Here is a 23,610-nt window from a genome sequence, read left to right on the forward strand (position 1 = left end):
TTCCTAACAATCTATATATATAAAAGCCTAAGTGACCAAATGACTGAATGACCGAACGAACAGTTGACCAGTTGCTATGATGCGTACTGCCCACCAAGGGGCAGACACTCAATGCGGGAAATGCCCCCTGGTGGTCAGTGCACTCCCACAGCCAACCTCCTGTGGTCAGCCAACCTCCCACAGTCCCTGCCCACACCTGACAAGTCTCCCTATTGACCCCAATTGGGGCAGGGGGCTGGCCAGCCAACCTCCCATGGTCCCTCACCCTGGCCGGCCAATCTCCTTCGGTCCCTCCCCGTGGCTGGCTGCCCCCTGTCACGCCCCCTGATCGGCCCTGATCACTGGCTAGGCAGAGGGACCCCACCTGTGCATGAATTCATGCACTGGGCCTCTAGTATGGATGATAATTATTTATGACGGTTGAACATTAGATTAGGAATGACATATTTGTTTAAGCATATAAAAAATGGCGGATATTTTCAGTGACACTGTTTTAAAGAGTTATAGTAGCAGAATCAGTATTGTCAGTGTACAGGTTAATGTTTATGGCACCAAGACTAACTCAAGAAGGGGACAAACTGTTACAATTAGATTTTTTAAACTAATATTTATTTCTATTTTCCCAGATTGGACTAAACCACTGTTATTTCCAGGGCTACAGTAAATCATCTTAAGACTTTATCGAAGGATAGTTGTGATTCTAAGTACTTGTAAACTTCTAAGTGGACAACTTCTTTAGAAAAAAATAGAAAATTATGACTGTTTGACAAAGACCTAGACCAGTGGTCGGCAAACTCATTAGTCAACAGAGCGGCAAACCGCGGCTCGCGAGCCGCATGTGGCTCGCGAGCCGCGGTTTGCCGACCACTGACCTGGACATTTACACAGGACAGTTTATGAGAGGAAGGAAAAACAAAAAACTACATAATTTGCTTCTTCTTGAAGGTGTGAAAATTTCTTCCAAAAGGCAAAAACAAAAAAATTTTTTTGTTTGGCCCAGCTGGTATGGCTCAGTGGTTGAGTGTTGACCCATTAACCAGGAGGTCACGGCTCCATTCCGGGTCAGGGCACATACCGGTTGCAGCTAGATCCCCAGTAAGAGGGAGGGGGGGGTGAAGGAGGCAGCTGATGGATGATTCTCTCTCATCATTGATATTTCTCTCTCTCCCTCTCCCTTTCTTCTCTGAAATCAATTTAAAGAAACATATTTTTAAAAAATTGTTAGTAGAAAGAGTAGGTATAAGAGCCAATTTTGACTCCTAACTTTACTTTGCATTTGCAGTTTGAGATGTGTCTATAAAATGGCTATTAGACATTCATCATTTCTTTCTCCTGCCATTTCTGTGCGATGATGTTTAAAAGAAAAATATAATCATTGTATATATTTTGATATATTATTTGTAGAAAATAGTCTCTTTTTTTTCTGTTGGGAATTGTTATATTAGAAGTCAGAGATAACCAGGTGATTCTAATGTTGTTTCCAACAAAGAACTACAGCCTACTAACTAAATATAAGCTTTATAATCAGCAGACATTTTCTATCATGTAGCTCATTTTGAGTTTCTGGATCTGAGGGACAGAAACATTGTCAATTTCTTTGAAAAAAATTATAAACAATCATTACATTTAATAGTATTGCAATAACATATTAATAGAATAATAGCCTATCTTGCTTAGAATGTAGAGCTTGTAAAAGCATTTCCACACACAGCAATGTTGATCCTAGGTGAGTGTAGTTAAGCCCATTCCAGACATTTCTAAGAATTAGAGAGCCATGGGGGGTTTCCCCAAGGTCACATAACTTGAAAATTGCCAAATGCTTCTCAGACAAGGTCTCCTCACTCTGACCTAGATCTATGTGATATTATAGTGAGGTAGTATTTACTGCATGATTTCACTCATTTTATTATATGAGGCAGCTTTCTTATATGTCGATGGAACATATGCAGAATGTAGCTCTTATTATGTTCCAGGCAATGTATTCAATGCACAGATCCCCTTTTTAGAGAGGAGAAAGTGGAATCTCAGAGAGGTTAAATACTGCATCCAGAATCACACAGCTCATGAGCAGTGGAATCACAGGTGTCCGGCTCCAAAGCCACACTGCCTGCTGGAAATGGACTTTCCTTCCAGTGCATTTCTAGATGGGCTTTTTTCGAAACTGGGCTTTCACTCCCCTAATTGTTTATTTTTAAAATGTCACGCAGTTCTGTGCTGACTTTTTTCCTCACTGTTGTACGTTTTCATTGGATACAAGGTTTTCTACGAGCTCCAAATAATGTTGGTGTGGTCTCTCTGTTTTGAGTGTAATTTGCATAGCGTGGCACAGTCTCTTTTGAACATCACTGAAGGACCAACTGAAGGTATCTAAGAAGCCAGCCCCAGGGCCCTCTGAGAATGAGGGCCACCCACTCCTCTTCCATTGGTTGGTGCAATGGTAGAAGAAAAAGCTGCGCTGAGTAAAGCACACTGGACTCTGAGTACAGGGCAGAGTTATGACTCCCTACCCACAAACCCAACCCCAAGTCAATAAATAAATAAGGAAGAGCTACAGGATGAGAATTGAAAAAGACTCTACAATCCTGCTCTTGCCACATGATGGTGACAGGGCATCTTCCTGAAGTGGCAATGACAAATTCATAGGTACTAAAGGTAGTAAGCAATAGAGCAACAGTCAAAGGCACCAAAGAATACAGGCCAGTGAGGGTAGCCAACTGCCATTACTGCCTAAAAGGCCACCGAAAATGCAATCCAATTGAAGTTTATTGACAAGTTCTTCAAGACTTCGGCTATGATTGCCAGTAAATAAGAAAGCGTCAGATGGTGGGGGCATGATACAAAAAGTAAAATCATTTAAACCTCTCTCATGAGTATTCCCAGTTCAAATACTTGGTCTAACCAAATAGTTCAAAGTCTCAGATACTATAAATATTACTTTGGGAAAAAGCAGTCTTTCATTTGACACAATGTGTTATGTTGCAAATGCAGATGATTAAATTTCCAGTTCTCTAAGGGGGTACTTTGTTCCTTTGAGCAGCTTATTTACAGCTGGCAAAAACCACATGTCTGGCTGTGGACGTCAGACTTTGTTGGATTATTTAGACAAACATACTATTTGATTAAATTTACCAGTGTAATCAATAGGGGGTTCTGGTTGACACATTAATTACATTCTATGGAAATTCTATGGATGCATCATTTAATTAAAATTTTCACTTAGTACTTATCCGAGTATAAGAAATGTCATCACAGTTTTTTGCACATGGTAATAAAATCATTGGTACATTACCAAGATTAAATCATGAAAAAATATCTACCCTTCTGTTTTCCTTCCTACTAAAATTATCGAGCTTCTTACTGTACCACCTGTGATGACAGGCAGGATAAACAGAATTTCAAAGCTTTCCACAACATCTCCATGTCAGAACAAATGAGTATTTCCAGTCGACAATTTATCATTATAGCATTTCAGAGCCTTATAGCTAATTCTTAAAAACATTAATAACACCTACCTTTACTGAGTGCTCACTATGTGCAATGAATATGTTAAGAATTCCACTTAGATGATCTTATTTAATCTCAGAGGAACATCTTGAGGTTTCTTTCCATTATACAGATATGGAAAGTAAGGCACAGGTTATATAGATGGTAAAGACTGGAGCCAGGATTGAAACCCAAATCTGACTCATTCTGAGGCCCTTCTAGTCTAATCCACTATGTATTTCATAAATACAGAAACAGGCCCAAGGGATAACCTAACCTGTCTTTCCAAAGGGCACACAGCTGGACAGTGACAGACAAAATGAGGGCTCAGGTTTCTCCCAGTTATCTTTACTGCAATGAGCCATCACTATAGGACTAAACTATTCAGCTTTTTATCTCGTTGCATTTCTTTTTCAGCATAAGGCAGCCAGAGACATGTAAGTAATATCCATTATCACTGCTGCCTGTGATGTATAGAGCAATCACATTTTTAATGGACTCTGTCTGAGTCCTTGCTTGTCTGCATAGCTCTTAAAGAGGTCTGGAGTGAATCTATTGCTTCTTAGTGGCAGTCAGCATTTGGCATAGTTCCTCATATGGTAGAGTTGGATTTCTGTGGATTTTGTTTTCTCCCCTATCTCTGGAAATTTTCCCAAAAAAAATGTCATACTGTACCTCCCTACTGCAAGAATAAGAACTGTGACTGCTTCATTAAAAGTCTTCTATTTTAAACAGCCCTAATCTGGTCATACCTTTTCCTTGCTTTAAATACTCAGATAAACATTTTGGTGTTTGTTTGTTTTTATTACGAATGAGTATAGAATTTTATCAACTGCTTTATCTGTATCTGTTGAGATAATCATGTGGTTTTCTATTCTAATATGGTGATTTACATTATGGCTGTTTTAATGTTAAACCAACCTTGCATTACTGACAGTTTGGCCTTAATGTATTATCCTTTGCTAAATTTCTAAATTTGCTAATACTATTTTTATTTGCTAATATTTTATTCAGAATATGTGTCTATGCTCATGATGTCCTTGTCAGGTTTTGTTATGAGTGTTATGCTGGCCTCATCTTGGTTCAGGTGGTGGTGAAAAAGGTATTTACATATATTAAAAGTCATTGAACTCAAGATATTAGACATTTTACTGTATAAAATTTAATGATTTAAGTACAATTATTAAAAAATCATTCAGATGGCTTCACCTTGCCCTGAAACCAAATTCATTAGAATGGCATTCAAGGCTTCTGTCTTCTTGGACAGATGAATCATCTTTGTCACTTCACCTATTACATGGCTATTCAAGACTACTTTTAGTTATTCAAAACTATCATATTCTTTCATACTGTCAGAACTTTGCTAATGCTCTTCCTTCAGAACTGAATGCTCTCTTCCATGCCTCTCTTTCTCCATCTGGGAGAATTCCTTTCATCCTTCAAGGTTAACACAAACAATGCTCCTTCTAGGATTTTCTGGAAGATTCTGCCCCCTCCCCAGCCACCTGAATGAGCTAATCCCTGCTTTGTGCTATCACTACTCTGGACACACAACATTCTAACAAACAAAACAGGTGCTGTGTGTAAGTATTTCCGTTTCCTCTGTGAGGTTGAGAGCTTTACTGAATCTTTTTCTCATCTTTGGATATCCAGGGCCCAATGGCACCCAACAGGGGTAATTAGCAAACATTTATTAAAAGAATAAATATTCCCTCTAATACAAAATTGGAGGAAGGGAAAGATTATAACATAGTAAAGTTACCATTTAATAAAACCAATAAATGAATGAATACCTCCTCCAAAACAAAAGAAAGATCTAGCATTATGCTTGTACTAGAGGCCCGATGCACAAAATTCATGCAAGAGTAGGCCTTCCCTCCCCTGGCTGCCAGCACCGGCTTCCCTCCGGCACCTGGGACCTGGGCTTCCCTCACAGCCCTGGCTTTGTCCAGAAGGACGTCTGGTCTAATTAGCATATTACGCTTTTATTATTATAGATATCACTGTATAACAAATTAATCCAAAATGTGGAGGCTTAAAACAACCATTTCACTTATTTGCTCCCAATTCTACACACAGAAGAGTATTACCAGCTTATTAAGAAATAAGGCCCAACTGTACAACTTTTGTAGAATCCCACATGATATTAATTCATTACTGTTCATGAAGAAAATTAGTGGCTAAAAATTGTTATGAATTTAATAACATGTTTAAATGAAAAATGCCTCATCAACCATGATAGCACACACTTAATTTTTAATATAGTCATGTTCCTTTTTAAACAACAAATAAGCTTGGTGCATATGAGTTCTTGTTTCCTTTGCATCAAACACTGGACCCATTTGAGTATCTATCACTGACAAGTTACCAGACCACAAATTTAGACTAAGAGAATGCTTTTCTAATAACTGGGTCACTCCTTCCAATTACAGTGTTTTACAATTAGCATTGCTGGTATATACTAGACTGGCAATTTAAGTGAATGTACTTGTGCCAAGTAATAATAGATGGCAATTATCTGTGGTTTGGGAAAACCCAGGGCAGTTACTCCTTGAATAATTCACCACAATGACCCACATGTCTGCCCAATCAGAAGGAAGGCTCCATGTTAAGTTGTGTGGAATAACTTATCCACCATTTTTGCATTATTTACTCTGATGTCCACAAAGTGTGTTCAGTGAAACACTGTGGATTGTTGGTTACATAGAAGGGTTACTTAGTCAAGTATGAATGGGGAGCCCAAAACAAGACTATTTCTTCTTATAAGTGCATAATTTCTTTTCACATATAAATGCCCTGAGAAGTCTTCCAATAAGAAATATAACTTTATTTCATCTATTAGCCACCTCAAATGTGTTGAGAAGAAACATCAAGTCCAGCAATAATCAAACAGTACAAGCAGCAATGCTCATAAGATGAACAATTGTGACAGGTTCCTTTTTATAGAAAGCGGAAGAACTATTTATGTTCACAGTAGATGTTATATCACCTTTACTATTCACACACACAAAAGTACTGTTTGTATTGAAGTACTGAAAACTGCTAAGAAAAAAGTGACTTAGATATTTCTTCTTGTTTCCTGTGAGTGTCATATTTAGTACCCATCTCACACAAAGACCACTGATCCTTCAGGTGCCATGTAACTTAGAGAAATGAGTGAGAGACCCAGATCTTCAACAAGGATTCTGGGTTGGCCAAGAATTAAGAAGAAAGAAGCATCTCTTTTGAACTAATGGGTTCTTGTGTGTCTAGCTTAGTCCTCCTATGGATAGATGTGGATATTTAAACATCAAGGTATATTCTTTACTTAAGTAATTGGGAATGATACACTTATTAGGAGCCTAAGTCCCTGCCTTGCCCATACCATACTGTCCATGTATTTAAATCAGACTTCATAATCACATCATCTGTTTAAATGGGCTGTGTTTTTTATGCCCATTTTAACCTCACTTCTTATCAACCTAACATTGCTGCCACAAGGTGAAACCACTGTAATATCCCAGTTGTTTCATTAGGAAGTAGAGCGATAATTTAATTTCTTAAAGAAATATCAAGGAATTAATTACAAATTGCATTATTAGTTTTCTGGTACATTGTGGTGGTGAGGTGATATCACTCACAAATGACCCTCAGATGTTAGCCAGCTTATCAAGGACCCTGCCAGTCCTAAAGGTGTCATCTCATGAAGATGAACTCTTTTCAACTATACTTGACCTTTAACCTACCTGAAGTTTCTGAAATATAAAGTATTAAGGTAATTTAATTATGTTTGATATTTGAATTTAAGAGGATCTAAAGACCATTAGTCTTCTAATCACACAGTGTAATATTATGCATTGTAATCAGCTTTACTTTAACTGCATGAATAGGGAATGGTAAATATGAAATGCTTATTATATGAAAGTAGATTTTTTTTTCCTATGAGGAATTCCTACTTTTAAATGAATAATATTTATATAGGTATTTGAGCCCTAGCGGGTTTGGCTCAGTGTTGGCCTGTGGACTGAAGGGTCCTGGGTTCAATTCTGGTCAAGGGCACATACCTCGGTTGCAGGCTCAATCCCAGCCATGGTCTGGGCGCGTGCAAGGAGGAAACCAATCGATGTGTCTCTCACATAGATGTTTCTCTCTCTCTCTGTCTCTCCACCTTCCTTCCACTCTCTAAAAATCAATGGGAAAAATCCTGGGGTGAGGATTAAATAAATAAACAAACAAACAAATAGGAATTTGAGTTCTGGCAAGTGACTTGACCTTTCTGGTCCTCAGTTTCCTCGTCCATGAAGTGGGGGTGATAGTAGCACCTTCCTCATAGTCATTGTGAAGAGCTAATGTAAATGTGAAAGCTTTTAGCACCCTGCCCAACACATAGTGGGTGTTTACTCAAATATTAACTAATGTAATTACAGATTAAAAAGTCAGGTGGTGATAGTGGTGTTTATTTCAATTGTTCAGGCACACTAAGTACCTTGCCTGTTTATCACACTTAATTCTTTGCAAAACATCTTCATGATGATCAATGTAATGCTGGCAGTTGTTGGAGTAGAACAAATAAAATCATGAAACATAGCTTTCCCTTAAAACTGCAGCTTTGTCATAAGTCACACAGATGGCCTGTATATAAACTAAAAGAAATTATAACTAAGGTGTCTTGTGAAAGTTTTATCATTTATCATTATTAAAAATCATTTACTATGGTCTTTCTTATTGTTCAAGGCACTGTGGGATGAAAACACAATGACACTTCCATGTCTTTCAATAAAAAAAACTTCAGTTTCCTCTAAGACTGGTGCTGTGATGGGAAGTGAGATTTTGTGTTCTGATGCCAGGCGTCACCAGCTTATATTTACAAACTCAGGGATTATGCTCCTTCAATATTGATCTGACATGTTTAACTGCTTATATCACTCGCCTGCAATGCAGTTTAACTTACTTGTCCATAAAGGGGAGTTTACCAAGTAGTAAATTGGAGTCATGTGAAATATTAAAGTAAATATGTTTACAGAGTTAAGGAGAGACTGCAATTGTATGCAATTGCATCAGATGTTCTTGAGTCAGGTCCTCTGTGCTCTTAGATAAGGAACCATTATGAAAGGAGGAGTGATGCCAAATAAGGAAAAGCCTCCAATTCAGCTTTTTTCTGGTGACTGTATGTCTCCTTCCAGATCACTGGAGTTTCTAAAAAAATGTGTCTCCTTTAAAGTGGTACCTGTGCATACGTTCGTGTACTATGCACTCATTTACTTCAGAATATCTACATCCACATGACCAGAAGATCAGGGTTAGAATTCTGGGTTAAGCAGAATTCTGGTTTCCCCTCCGCTGACATAGAGCAAGTCACTTACCCTCTAGGAAACTTCATTGCCCCCTCTCTCATATTTGAGATAATAATTCTCAAGGCTGTCATGAAGATTAAGTGACATGTATATTAGAGATGTTTGGTAACCAGAAAATTGTGATATGAACGTAGGTGGAATTATTTTTCTGAAGTGGGCTGCGAGTATATGCATGCGCAGTCCATTTATTTTTCTAGTTTCTGCATGTAGTTTAGCTCACTTCCATAGATGGAAGAAAAAGCAGCAATTGCAAGTCATTCGCAGTGCAAAAACCTCAAATACTAAACTTTCTACTTTACAGAGAGAACTTGATGGAGCCTATTATGTATAATGCTTACAGTCAGCATTTGGGAGATGAGTTGTAGAAATGATTGATCTTTGGTACTCCCAAATCAAACGAAACCTTGTGCTGCACATTATTTTTAAATGGCCTCATGATGAGTCCAATTTTACATTTACCAATGTGTTCAGAGATTCACATTTTACAAGACGTTTTCCACAAACACTATTTCATTTAGTCTCTTAACAACTTTTCTCGTTTCATATATGGAACTTTGAGTTGTTATGAATTAAGAAACTAGCACAGAATTACACGGCTAGTTAGTGGGCCAGCCAAATACAATCCCATTTTTCTGTCCTTTCTACTACAATGTGTTCCCTTAATGTGTGTTTGGGGATTGTTTTTCCACTTGTTTCATGAACAGAAACACAGTTCTGTGTTTGTTGTATGAAACAGCTGGTCAGGCAAGACAGCCTTAAACATGCTATGAGTCATAAATATTTTCATTTATTTTTAATTAGGTAAAACTGAAGTCTAGCATTAACACCTTTTGCAAATATTAGGAGGAAATGTAGCTTATTCCTGAAACAAATGTCCCATCACATGCAGATTTTTTCCAGTACAGAATCATGTTGTACTCTAAGAAAAAACTAAAAATACACATTGTGCATGAGACTGTTGTTTTTCTTCTTTGTATGGGTGTGACATACTTGTTTTCCAATTAGTAATGCCATACCAACAAAGCCAAACATATAACCATAAAGGCTGTTTGCTACCCTCTTACACATGCTGAGCTAGAACTGTGGAACAACACCATCTTGGTAAGAGCGATTTTGACAGAAAGAAGACTATACTTAGAATTGTGGAGCTTGTAAAATCACATTTTTTTACCAAACTTGCCCCACCCCAACAGAAAACCTAACTCATGGATCCATACAAACCTGCACAAATACGTTTAACATGCTATAAAAAAGGGATACTTTTTTGTTGATTTTCAGCTCATAGACTATACCCATTGGTGCCCAGTAACTTAGAAACTCCAAAGTAAAAAGTGTTTATGCTTTCATAGACCTAACAACTAAAAGCACCCAGGATTTAATGTTTCTATCTTTAAATGGATAATCTTGGAAATTCCAGGATTGAATCCATTAGATTAAGCTTAGTAGTCATGTGTTCACCTATAAATACGTATAAGCATCTTTAAATTTATATTTTTAAGATAAATTCTTTTAAGTGTTTATTTTCAAAAGCTTCTCCTAGAAACTACATCAAGACTGACAGTGATAAGTGAACTAAAAACCCAAGACTGGGAGTTAATTTCCACCTGTAGGTTTTAGGTAAAGAACATCTCTTTCAGCTGATTCCCACAGTTAAGAGTAACGAAGATTACCCCAACAGTGGACAGAAAATAGAAGCTTCAGAGATCTCAGAGCTGGCTTGAGTGATAGCACCTGAGATAAATTCCCAAGTAGTCAAAACTCCACATCCCAAACCCCTTGAGCTGAAGGGTTTTCACACTTTGCCAAATGGAAGACCCATTAACACAGACGCATGCAACGCCTGCCTGTGGTGTTTGGAACAGAAAGGATTCATGGCAATAGGTTACCCATCTTATTGCTGTATCAACCACATGAAAGCTAGGGAAGGGGGCCCAGATGGGGGGCCCAGATGGAACGCCCCGCATCACCAGGCCCCAGAGGAGTGTGACAGCTGAGAGAAGCATCTACTCTGGCAGAAATACTCCAGTTCCTGAATACAAAAAAAAAAAGAGTTTCAGGAGAAGCAGAGGCCCCAGGAGGTGCAGGTCATTTTCTGTTTGACCTTTTAATGCTTAGCATTAACGAAGAGCCACAGAGGAGGGTCAGCCTTACCTTTCTGTCATCATCAGCTGGAGCCGCTGCCAGCCTTTGGGGCGCCTGCTCTCCCTGGCGTGGCGGTGGGAGCTGGGGGGCCCCCGTTCTGGGGAAGCTGGCACGCACGCTGGTTTGTACAAGGAAGTCCGCCCTGAACCACTGCTCACGTCCGGTGCCCAGAGGCCTTCCTCTGGTCGGGGGCGCAGGGGCGTTTCTGGAAAAGCCAGACGACCCGAGCATGCAAGTCCGCACGTGGGCCACGTCACCAGCCACTTCATCTGTAGAGGACCGCCAAGCTGTCGGCTGTCCTGAAAGCCACCTTGTAAACTCCAGGAATCCTCGCGCACAGCTGGTTTCTCGTATCTTGCAGCCAGACACATCGAGTCTTCAAAATGGGCGTAAGAGTGAGCGTAGAATCGTCCTTGTCTTCAAACCCTGATCGTAAAGAGTCTCTGGATCACCTGAAACTCGCCACCTAAGGGAGCACCTTCTTTATAGCCAAAGTCAGCATCGGAGGACGAAAGACAACACCAAGGGGTCCTCCCCTCCGGCGTGCGTGGTTCCGTGGCTGCGTGGGGGCGCTTTGGCTGCTGGAACGTGTCCACGCCTGCGCCTGCGTCTGCGCCTGCGCCTGCGCCTGAGCATGCGCAGAAGCCAGAACTGGACTTCTGGCGCCGCCGCCACGTGTTAGCTGGGCTTTGGGTGTCGGTTGCCAACCACGGAAATGCAGGTTTATACAATAATACGGAAAATACCCAATCTACAGGAGTTTTATGTAAGTACTTGGGTGTGCTTTACCTAACCCCCTGAGAATATTTTCTGTAAACTGCCGGCAGTAGAAATGTTGAACAATAGTGATTGAATTGAACTTAGTTATCTTGAGGTAGTAGTTTGAAAAAATCCTATGATCTGAGAATATACTTTTTTTTAAAAAACTCTCAAAAATCAATAGTAAAAAAAAAAAATAAACAATCTAGTTATGAACTAGGCCAAAGACACAAACAGATATTTAGCTAAGATATTGGAACGGCAAATAAGCATGTGAAAAGATGTTCAACATTATTAGCCTTTAGAGTGATGCAAATTAAAACCGCAATCAGTCGTCCCTACAAAACTGTTGAACAACTGAATTTTTTTGTTTGGTTTAGGTAATAATACCAAATGCCAGTGAGAAGGTGAAGAAACTAAATCTCTTCTACCTTACTGGTGGGAAAGTAAAATGGTACAACCACTCTGAAACATAGTTTAACAGTTGCTTAACATATGACCCAGCAATCACATTCTTGGGCGTTCATCCCAAAGAAATAAAAATCTTATGCTCACACAAATACCTATATACAAATGTTTATAGAACTGTTACTCATAGTAGCAAAATATTGGAAACTACTCAAACATCCTTCAGCGGGTACATGGATGAACATACTCTGGTATAATACCAATTTACTTAGCAATAAAAAGGAACGACTACTGACATGCAACGCCTTGAATGAACCTCAAGGGCATTATGCTTAGTTTTTTGAAAATCAATCTCAAAATATTATATATTGTATTCTCCCATTAATATAACAGTCTCAAAGTGACAAAACTGTAGAGATGGAGAACAGATGAATGGCTGGTTCGGTAGCATGATGAAGTGCTTTTGTGATTATGGAACAGTTCTCTATATTCATTGTGGGGATTATTTTTTAATCCTATGACTTTGATAAATATTTACCATAAAAGCTAGTCAAAAGCTTTTACATCCACTTTTGTACAGTATAATCCTGAAAGTATTTAAATATACAGTGTTGGTTTAATTAAGCTTAAATACCTATTTTTATATTTAGTAAAATCAAATAGTATTGATTTTATTAGCAAGCAACAATTTCAGCAGACAGATGTAGGTTATTTTGTGGTAATAAGAACAGGGATAAATTCTGGAGTTCAATTTGCTATTGTTCCTTTTCATCCTTTGTTGGCAAAGTAGAGACTAGTATCTCCAACTTTTCTAGAATTGGGGGGGGGGGTTCATTTGTAAAATTTGAGAGCTACATAGCATAATTATGGCAACCTCTTTCGCAGATCACTGCCTTAGTATGGAAGGACTTTCTAGAATAGTGACTTTTCCTCTGCAATCTTGATTACTGTTTACACCAATTATTTTTTTCCTGAAAGTTCTTCTGGTCAGTTTCCCTCAGGTTTAGGCATCAACTAGGCAATTTCATGCTGACTGTTTGTTCTTTACCCCGATGGAAGCAGCATCCTTTAGAAGGCCTGAGCCTCGGTGTCCCCTGGGTATGGAAGGCAAGCAACAACTGAATGGTAGCCGATCAACTGGAGTCTTTGTATAGATATCTTTTTGGTCCTAGCACCTACCTCGCTTAAGCATGCCACTTAATTTTGTAAAATTTATTACTCAGGAAATGAAAGAAACAGGAAAGGAAGGATACCAAAAGGCAGGTTAGTGATAAAATAAAGCCTTGGCACAAGCTGACTACAAATGCAACTGTCAAAATCTCAGAAAGCTACTCACTTCTGCATGCCTCAGTTTCATCATCTATAAAATGATTATGATATTAATAGCATCTTCTTCATTAGTTGTTGTGCGGATTGAGAAAATATGTTTTAAACCTTCGAGCCCATTGCCTGCCACACATGATGGCTGCAATACGTATTGATTCCCATTTCTTTTGAGTTTCTACCCTAATTCTTAGCCTGGAGGGTAGTTTGAAAAGATCAGGGACTGATAACTCCATTTCAAAGACGGTTCAATGAGGATGGCCTAAACCAGGCGTCCTCAAACTACGGCCCGCGGGCCACATGCGGCCCGCCGAGGACATTTATCCTGCCCACCGGGTGTTTTTGCCGTTTTGTTTTTATACTTCAGAATAAGATATGTGCAGTGTGCATAGGAATTTGTTCATAGGTGTTTTTTTAAACTGTAGTCCGGCCCTCCAACGGTCTGAGGGACAGTGAACTGGCCCCCTGTTTAAAAAGTTTGAGGACCCCTGGCCTAAACAAAGCAGATTGCCCGTAATACCTTTCCTTGAAAAAAATAGACAAACCATTGAACTTCACTATATCCTGGAGTCTCTGAGATATTCAGAGAGCACCAGGCAAGCCTTTGTCTCTCTGGGAAATATAAACCAGTGGGGAAGAATAGGAATACCCAATGGACTAAAACTCATCCTAGGAAGGGAGAGTAAGTACTCCATCTGGGAAACTAAGAATGGTTTCCTGGAAGAAACTGAGGGACTGAGGGGTTTGCTTTTAGGAATTTTCCCAATGTTCTGTTTCTTGGGGGATGTGGCAAAGAGAGAGCCCTTGCAATAAAATATGGCTCCCTTTTCCCCAGCCCTCAATATCTCAGAACATGTTACCCGAGAACTCCTGGAGGACCAAGGACACGTTGCCATCTTTGCATACCCAGCCCTTTATACACATCCTTCTAAATAAAAGTTTATTAAATGAATAAATCCCTTAAGGTAGCTGAGCACATCAATACCATTGTTCCCCAGGCTGGAAGTGAGGAAGTTTGGGCACACTTAATTTTAGCAGGCCCTCTCAAAGCTCTCTGGGGGCCAAGGCCAGTTTGGTTGTGCTCACTGTCGCCTCCTTAGAACTTGACATACTGTAAGCATTCTAAATACTTATGTGAATCCTGAAAAAAAATACCCCTGGTCCTGTCCTCAGAGGTCACAGTCAGCCTGGAAGAGGAGAGCTGGACTATCTTGGGTTTCCAAGGATTCTGACAACCCCTGAGCGGCCAGAAGTCAATTTCACTTCCTCACTCAGCCATTTGTTGGAGGTTGTAACTCACCCCCTTACTCAGGTTGGGGGCTGCCTGTGGGTCCTTAAGCCCCCTGTTGGGATCCCAAGAGCTAAGTCACCAAGGAAGGTAACCCAGAGGGGGAAGCCTGACAGCACGTGCAGCCGCCCAGGGGAGGAGGAGGCTGGGCTAACGCCGCCCTTAGTCAGCAGCTGGGCTCGGTTTTGAAACAAAAGCCAATGTCCTCCCTCGGAGTCCGCGGCCGGTCAGCTGCTAGGGGAAAGAAAGCCATGCTGCCCAGCCGGTTAGTGGCCCAACTTACTTTTCCAGAGCCTGGGACCAAGGGCCAGCAATTGCACGGGAACGGGTGGGATGTTAGGGATGGGAACCGGGGCACAAATCTCATCGACCCGCCCCTCCCCACGGCCCCGGAGAGGGGCCTGGGTCTCCCAGGCTCTGCGCATGTTTGTCCTGGGCGATCCGCCTCCGAGCCCGGGCCCAGGCTGCGGAAAGCCGAGGCCCCTTCGCCACCCGCGCACCGGCGCCCAGACACACCGGGCCCTGGTTTCATGAATGAAATCCAATCGTGTGGATATAAATAGCCGCGAAGGCTGCTAACGTCACAGTGAGCGCGGCTGCCGCCACCGCGGCGGAGCTCGGGGCCGGGAGCTCTATCCGCCGAGCTGGCCCGCCCGGGAGCGGGGTGGGGGCCGGAGGAGAAGGGGAGGGCTGGGGGTGGAAAGGGGCGAACCCCTCTGTCCCCGGACTGGGAAGAGCGGCCGCGGCGGGAGGCGAGCCCGCCAGACGGGCAGTGCCATGCTGCCTTTGTGCAAAGTTGGGCGGCGGGCTGCACGCCGCGCGCAGCGGCCCCGCACACCCGCGACCGCGCGCAGTCGTGGCTGCTGCTGAGTGACGGGGGGCCCCCCCGCTCCCCCCAGCCCTTGAAGGCGGAGAGAGCTCGCGTCTCGCTCGGCTTCAGGGTAGGTTCTGTGTTGTGAGTGCGCTAAGGGACGAAACTTCTCGGAGCCGCCGCCGCGCAGCCCCTACCGCCCCCTGCCCCAGCGGGTGGCGTGCGGGGGTCCCCGGGCCGCGCCACGCGGTGAGCAGCGTCCCAAGAGAGAGTTGTGGGACCGAGATGCCATGGGAGCCACCCTCGTTTCTCCGCGAGGCCGGAAACCCTCACAGCAGAGGCAAACGAGAGATTTCTAGGAGCGCCCGCACAGCCGCACCCCTAACTTAGAGCGGAGAAAATGAACAACAGGCACCCTTAGAAGGCTGGCTGCGCCAGGGAGGGGGTGGTGCCGCGCCGACAGGAGGGCTCTTTTCCTTGGAAGGACAGAGGTGGGGAGCCAGAGACCCCGAAAGGGGGATAGGCTTGCCCTTTTGGCGCTTGCACCCCCAGGAGAGGTGACGGTCAGCCCACAGTTTGGCACTCCCCACCTCCAACCCCCTGTCTGTGGAGTCTGTTGTGAGTTGCTGTGACAACAGTAGGAGCTGCCACGAGGGGCTTTCAAAACCTCTTACCTAGTCTCCCTGTGCTCAGCTTTCGGGGAGAACAATGGGGGTGGGGGTGGGGGGAGTGTGCAGACAAGGGAATCCAACCTCCTCACCAAAGAAAGAAATGAGAGGAAGGCACAGCGATGTAAAAATATACCATTAGCTCCTACTGTTAGCTGTGCCGTTCCTACCCTCAGCAGTATCAAACATCTCAACTGAGGAGCAATGTCAATATTTAGACTTGGACAAGCCAGAAAGTTAGAAGGGAGCGCCAAGCACAGGGTTTTGACTTGGCTTTGCACGTCAGCACACAAGCTGTGCCTTTCGAGCTGACTGTACACATTTACTGCGGGTGAAAATGCAGGAAGGTTGGATATATACACAAAGGCACCCAGACCTTCCTAGGAAGGTCTCAGAAGACCAAGAGTAGCCTTGACTTTGAACTTCTCCCAACCTGCGCTGTTCACACAGTTCTGTTGGAACCCAGCCAGATGCTCAACCTAAGGTTTCTCTAGTTTGGGGCTCTCCCACCCCCAACCAGGCTGTGTTGCACATTCTACACTGAACTGTGCAACCTCTCTAAACTGCAAAAATATTGTTATCAGTAGTTTTGATCTTTGTATACCTTCTCTCACTAACAGCAGATATAAATAGCCAATAGTCTGTTTTTGTTTGATCTCAGACAAGCTCTAGGCTTTCCAAACATACACTATGTTTACAAAAACTCTTTATAAATTTGGAATTATATTTAGTTTCCAATAACTTTGTAGATGCTTAAGAGAGTCTCTAGTTGCTAGAAAATAAACACAAGTTTGTTTGTTTCAGTGTAAATAACGTCTGCATATTACTCTGCAGGTGGAGTGGGCAGTGAATTATTGCATTAAACAAGGTTTCCTCTGAGATTCCTGGATCATATTTGGACATATTAGTGGGAAAGGGGTTTAACCAGTCCAATCCAATGTGGAAGACTGAAAAATAATTTGGAAGCACTAAAATCACAGCCAGTATTCTTCTAAACTTGCCCATTGGTTGTTATTTTCCAAAGTGTTGAATGTAGTGTAAATTGAAGTACAAAAGTCTGTGTGTGATCAAGATGTGGAAATAGAAACACAGGTAGTTTAATGTCATTGGCTCAATAACATAACTTACTGACTATTCAAATATAATTTAATAGGGAAAAAGAACCGTGTGGACTTTTACTTATGATCATATTATCTTTAACAAATGTTATTTTGGAGGAATAGCGTGTCTGCCTTTATGACTTTTGTATTGCAAAATGTCTGTAAGCTTTTCCTTGTTCCTATCCTTGGGTTTGTGGCCAAATGCTTTTTTTGTAGCATACCCAGTGTTCAGAGATATATTTTAACAAATGCTACAAAATGTTACCCTAGCTATTTTAGGATAACATTTCTTTGACCCAAAGAAATGCTACTTTACCACTGGCACCTAGCAAAAGTGAAGCAGATTCTGCCCCTTTTGGGGGAGGGGTTGGGGGAGAAAACAACGTATGTTGAAAATTTTAGTAGCTTTTCATGTGCTCCTGGCAAGCAGTAGGATTTATACAGTATTTCTCTCTTTTATGTAGGTAAGTCCAGCTGTAAGCAGAGTGTTTTGTTCTTCACATCCAGCAAGCCAGGTTAGTATCTTTGTACAAACCCATGACCACAGATTACATCTTGTGTCTAATTCTGAGCATGCATTTGAGAACAGGTTTCTTAGTCAATTTGTCTTACAACAATTTGTCTTTGTCATTTTTTAATGGAATCATTTATTAACATCATAACTTCAATGATTATTAAAATTATTCTATTTACTCTGTGAATAAAATGGACCTTGAATCAATTTGTCCTTTATAAGACTTTTTTATTAGGGTGGGGGGGAATAAAAGTGGTGCCTGAGTAGCTGAGGATACTGGAGATCTAAGTGCTTGATAAATAAGGTTTTACTTCTAATCTTAGCACTCTAGAGCTGGAAGAAACTTGATAAAATAATAGTTGGCATTTTTTAACATGAACCAAAGTTAAGGTAATGTACTGCATTCTTTGCATTTATGTTCTCATTCTGCACCTAAAAAACTCCCCGTGATGTGAAATTACTCTCTTGAGGAATTGGAAGCTCAGAGAAGTTAGATAATACGTTCAATTCCTAGTTCTAGGCAATGGAAAAAATAGAATTGATTTTTTAAAAAAAGTTCTATCTTACTCTAATACCTAACTCTCTAGTTGAAAAATTCTTCTCCAATAGGGAAACTGGGGCCAAGAAAAGTTAAGTGACTTGCCCAATATAACTTGGTAATTACAGCTCATATCATACAGCTGTTGCAAAATAAATCGATTTGATTTTCTAGAATATAGAGTAAAACGGTGGAATAATAAGTATTCATGTCTACTTTCTGGCATGGAACTGTCAAAGATCTAAGTAAGTTTTTATCATGAAATCTCTGGTCCTAAGGATCTTACAAACAAGTAAGATTGCGTTAAAAAAAATTAGGACTAAATCAAGAACATGTATACCAAAAGGCCAAATGGGGGGTCATTGGTACATTGACAAGAAGTTCAACATTTTCCACTCTGTGAGATCACTTTGTCATTGGGGGGAAAATATCCAGTACATACTTTGTCTGGATAGATGATAAATGGGTGAAAGTGTAGGAAAAGATAGAATGTAGAATTTCAACTGAACAGAGAGAGATTTTGCAGTCATCTAGGAACACTAAATTACACTATCTCAGACTCAAAGGTGTTACTGCTTCAAAAGCATTGTACAAAAATAGGCAGTTCAATCTCATTACTTGGAGGCCTCACTTGGGCTTCATGTAATGGGGTTGGTTCAAAGAATTCAGGTGATTTGAATTTGGTTTTTGTGTTGGAATCTGCATAGCATCTTAGAGAAAGCATTGCAATTTGGTATGTTGCTTGAAAGTACTGTATTCCTTTTGGAATTTCAATTTGTCTGAAATATGCCATGTAATGGATTTGGATACATAATAGATAAATCCCAACTAAAGTCCTGAAAATAGCCAGTATTTATAGATTAAGTAAGACATTTTTAGTTTTTGCCTAGGTTGATAGTCTTCTCTCCCCCACTCTTCCCTACTTTTTGAAAAGTCATTGGTGACAGTTCTTAATCCTTTTAAACAGGGGTAATAAAAAAAAAAGAAATGGAAACAAATTACTAAAGAAAACCTTAATATATCATCTTTTATTAAAGTATTGATATTACCAACTCAAGCTAATAGCCCGAAAAGCTTATTAGTTAAGATATCCTTTTAAGCATTTAAGGGGTGGTCATAAGATGTTCCATAACAGCTTTGTCCTGTAAAAGTTGTTATATAGTGTATCATTACAAAATAGATCATAAGAGCATTATTATACTGGGAAGATCCCATTACAGGTTGAGACTTCAGCATCAACTGACATTTGGTCATAGCAACTACAAATCTATAATTACTTTAAGAGTAAAATTATGCTCTCAATCGTATAGTGTTAGTACCACAAGAGATGCTAGAATTTGTGTGATATCTCTAATGATAATTTAATTAGCAATCATTTTTGGTTTGTTTTTGTTTTGTCTTAACTTCAGAAAGCTTTAGTTAATGTCCTTGACTTATCTCAAAATATGGCTGGAAACATTTGAAATTTTACTATGTTTTTTGTTCAGAAAATGTACTTGTATAGAACAGAATAATTTTTTAAAATCTTTTTGTTGTTCTCCCTTTTAGAAAATAGGCAGTTCAATCTCATTATTTGGAGGCCTCACTTGGGCTTCATGTAATGGGGTTGGTTCAAAGAATTCAGGTGATTTGAATGTGGTTCTTCATGTTCATCTTCTTTTCTCCATCCAAGCTTTGACCGACCTCACAACACCAAAACAAAACTTGGAGAAAGAAGAAAAAATAAGTCACAAAAAGCAGTTTATGTAGAAAGGGATAGGAAGTGGTAGGGTGGGAGTAGTGGAACAGGAGATGGGGGAGGGGAAAGCTTTGATGGGGAGGTCCAGAGGCAGGCACTCAAGTGGATGGGGTGTGTGTAGATTGGTTATTTACATGTCAGCATGAGAATTGTTTGGTTTTTTATTATCTAAACAAAGTGAATCACCTCCTCCTCTTCCTAGAATCTTTTGTTCCTGTGCACATAGGGCAGAAATTGGGCAATGGACAAATAAGACGCTGAAATGAAATGTGGGTATGACAGTAGTCTTTCCAAATGTCCAAGAACACCCTGGTCTTCAAATACTGTGAGAAGGTTTTATCCACTAAGAGGTGAATTAGAACGTTTTTAAAAAAAGAAAGAAAGAGATGCTAAAAGGTCCAGAAGGAGCAATTACATTTTTCTATTCTGCACCTGAGTTAATTTATTGCACAGACATTGGTTCATGAAAAGTTCTCAGTGCAAATGAGTTTACCATCTCAGGTTCCATTTCACTGGAAAAATTTCCTTTGAATTGTTACCCAACAATAGATCCAATCCCTGATGATCTGGAATAACAATAGCCAGTACTAGTTATGCTCCTGCTAGATGCCAGGCACTTTACTACATTACAGCTCATGTTCATTATCAATTTCAATTTACAGAAGCAAAAAATGGAACTCAGATATGTTAAGTCAAAGAGCTAATAGGAGATAGAGCTTGGATTTGCACTCAGATCTAAGAACTTGAATATATATTTATTTTTAAAGAATGCCTAGAAATAAAAACAACACTTTAAATCATTTTATTCCAGGTTACTCTTGCCAATGGTATAGTATGGGAGTAAATAATTATTCTTATGTGTGTGTGTGTGTGTGTGTGTGTGTTTTAATTTAATGTAATTTGAATCACATGGCAGGTTTTTCTCAACAAATTTGTTAACTCTTCAGGTCATTTCTAATATAGTTTGATGAAAGTCTCTGTCTTAAATAGTTGAGTCATGGAGGGTTGAATCATGGATCCAGAAAAGTTCTTAAGGACACTTAATCCAACCTCATGTAGGTGAAAAAAAACTGCCATCTAGAAAAGTGGTATAACTTACCCACTCTCATAGTTAATAAGTGACACATCTGGAACAGAACCCAGGTTTCTAAGTCCCAGCCCTGGGCTCAATTCTATTATATAACACTGGCAGAAAAATGCCAAGTCTTCTAAACCCTCCAGCTTAGCCAAAATTACAACTATCAGTATGAAATACATCTGAAACCTAAGATACATCCAGAAATGGGTGATAAAGATGTGTTGGGTACTAAGAGATCCCTTACTTATCTTCATTAACCCTTTCCTCTTATTCAGAAGATAACAACCCCATACTCTGATTCCTGCCACGCTGTCTTTGTTGAGCAATCTGTTTTAATTAAGGAAGGAGCTATTTAATTTTATCTGTGGAGCTCCAGATTTTTATTTACTATGTGACATGGCTGAAATATTTCCTTGGACCTTATTTTGCTAATCTGTAAAATGGGGACCATATCACCTCCTCTAGAGGCTTATGACGATATTAGGAAATTACACATGTCCAGCACATAGTAGGTGTGCAGTAAGGGTTAGTTCTCAGCCTTCCTAGATTATTTCAAGGGAAAATGTTACAACACATTAGGGCAGTGATATCATTTTACCCCTAAATGTACTAAAGTTATTTGAATTCTGATATCACAAGGATGGTTGTAGTAATCTTTTTTCTTGGGTAAAAACAGGCATGATGGTCTCTCTGGGTACCACTGGCCCAGTCGCAATTACATTTGATTTGTTTTCTTCACATTCTAGGTTGCCAGAGTTTACCTGAATTATTTTACTGTTCCGGTTTCTGCCGCAACTAATCCCAAGTTCCTCTTGGAGATTTGTGGCTCGCATTTCCTTCCAGACACTGTTTAAGTAGCTAACGTGATTTCCCATAGACCTTTGCAGCTCAAAGCAACTACAATATTTTCAACCAAATAGCTAAGAAATATTTCCAGAGAATATTATGGCCAGTAGAACATTTTTGCTTTCTATTTCAAAATATGTGACACTTTCCTACCATCATTTCAATTAACTTGAGCACTGAGTGTTGTCTGTGTGCTGGCCCTCTCTTTTCTTTCTGTCCTGTGTTGCTGACTGATATATTGATAGGAAAAGCATGAGCACTACAATTTCCCTCTTTCGCCCTCAGCACTTGATAACTACCCTGGCCTAAATTACATCCCTGGGAAGTGTTTCATCACACTCCTCTCCCAGCTGCCACACTTTGTCATGTGGCACTTGCTGCCCTGCTTTGAAATTTTGGAACCAAGTCTATGGCAGCATTTCCTATTCATCACGTATATGGAGGAAAGCTACTATTGTGATTTTTTTCTCTGTCTTGTACTTTTTTTCTCCTTCTTAAATTAATAATACAAGTGGCCTAGAATAGCCTTTATTTTCCTAGTGGCACAGTTTCCCTTTCAATATTTGACAAATGTATATTGCAAGATGTAGGTCCTTTTCTTCTGGTTTATGGGTAGCAATTGTGTATTTTCCCCAGTGCTACGAAGTGGCTAGACTGGTTTTAGATGCTTAAAGATCACTAATTGCTAGATTGTCCTTAACCTTATTGCTAATCTCAAATTGGTTATATAAATTCCAGTTCATACCAATGAGTTTCTTTTTAAAACTAGAAGCCCGATGCACGAAATTTGTGCAAGAGTAGGCCTTCCTTCCCCTGGCTGCTGGCACTGGCTTCCCTCTGGCACCCGGGACCCGGGCTTCCCTCCGGCCACCGGCTTCGTCTGGAATGTTGTCTGGAAGGATATCCAGTCTAATTAGCATATTTATTATTATAGAAAGTACTTCTCAAACTTTAGTCAGCATACAGATCACCGGGGCACCTTGATAAAATGCAGATTCTGATTCAGTTCTGGGGGTTAAACCCAAGGTTATTCTCACAAGCTTCCCATTGATGCCAGTGCTATTGGTGTGGGAACCACAGGTTGAATAGTGAGGCTCTATAGTATAATTGTTACTATATCTTATGCCAAAACTTATTACTTATAGGCCCTACAACTCCCACCTTATTTTGTTTGCTTGTTTCTTAAATCATAATAGAGTCATGGAATCTTAAACATGGGAGGAATGTAGACAGAGGTGTGCTGGTAAATCAACCAGCTCTCTGGGGGAGAGGGGGGAGAAATGCATTTATGTGCATACATAAGTTGATGATAAATTTTACTGACATAAAGAATGTGTGTAGCATACAATTTACAAATAATAATAAAATATACAATACTCTTTATTGTAAATTCTATATAGCCCATTGGGTTTCACAGAATGTTTGTTGGTTTTTGCAGAACTCTTCTATCCAAAGCCTACGTAGGATACAATTGATGAAGAGGTGTAATTCCCATATAAATGTTGGCTGATAGTTTTCTTTAAGTTAATGAGTAAAACAAAGTTAAAATAACAAAGACATATGTCAGAACTGTGTACATTC

General features: G+C 40.3%; 1 protein-coding gene across 3 annotated transcripts in view; it reads left to right on the forward strand.

The window, feature by feature from the left end:
* RHOBTB1 (Rho related BTB domain containing 1) overlaps window positions 1-23,610 on the forward strand; it is a 114,463-nt gene that overhangs the window by 36,089 nt on the left and 54,764 nt on the right. Inside the window, exons 1-2 of one of the 3 annotated variants that reach the window (XM_079793636.1) lie at window positions 14,925-15,001; window positions 17,780-17,830. The gene's annotated coding sequence lies outside the window, so the exon portion shown is untranslated. Of the gene's footprint in view, window positions 1-14,924; window positions 15,002-15,437; window positions 15,678-17,779; window positions 17,831-23,610 lie in introns of those variants that run through there. The other 2 variants (XM_079793635.1, XM_079793637.1) reach the window with 2 other exon arrangements.

The sequence above is a fragment of the Cnephaeus nilssonii genome (genome assembly GCF_951640355.1).
Source record: "Cnephaeus nilssonii genome assembly, chromosome: 16".
Lineage (NCBI taxonomy): Eukaryota > Metazoa > Chordata > Mammalia > Chiroptera > Vespertilionidae > Cnephaeus > Cnephaeus nilssonii.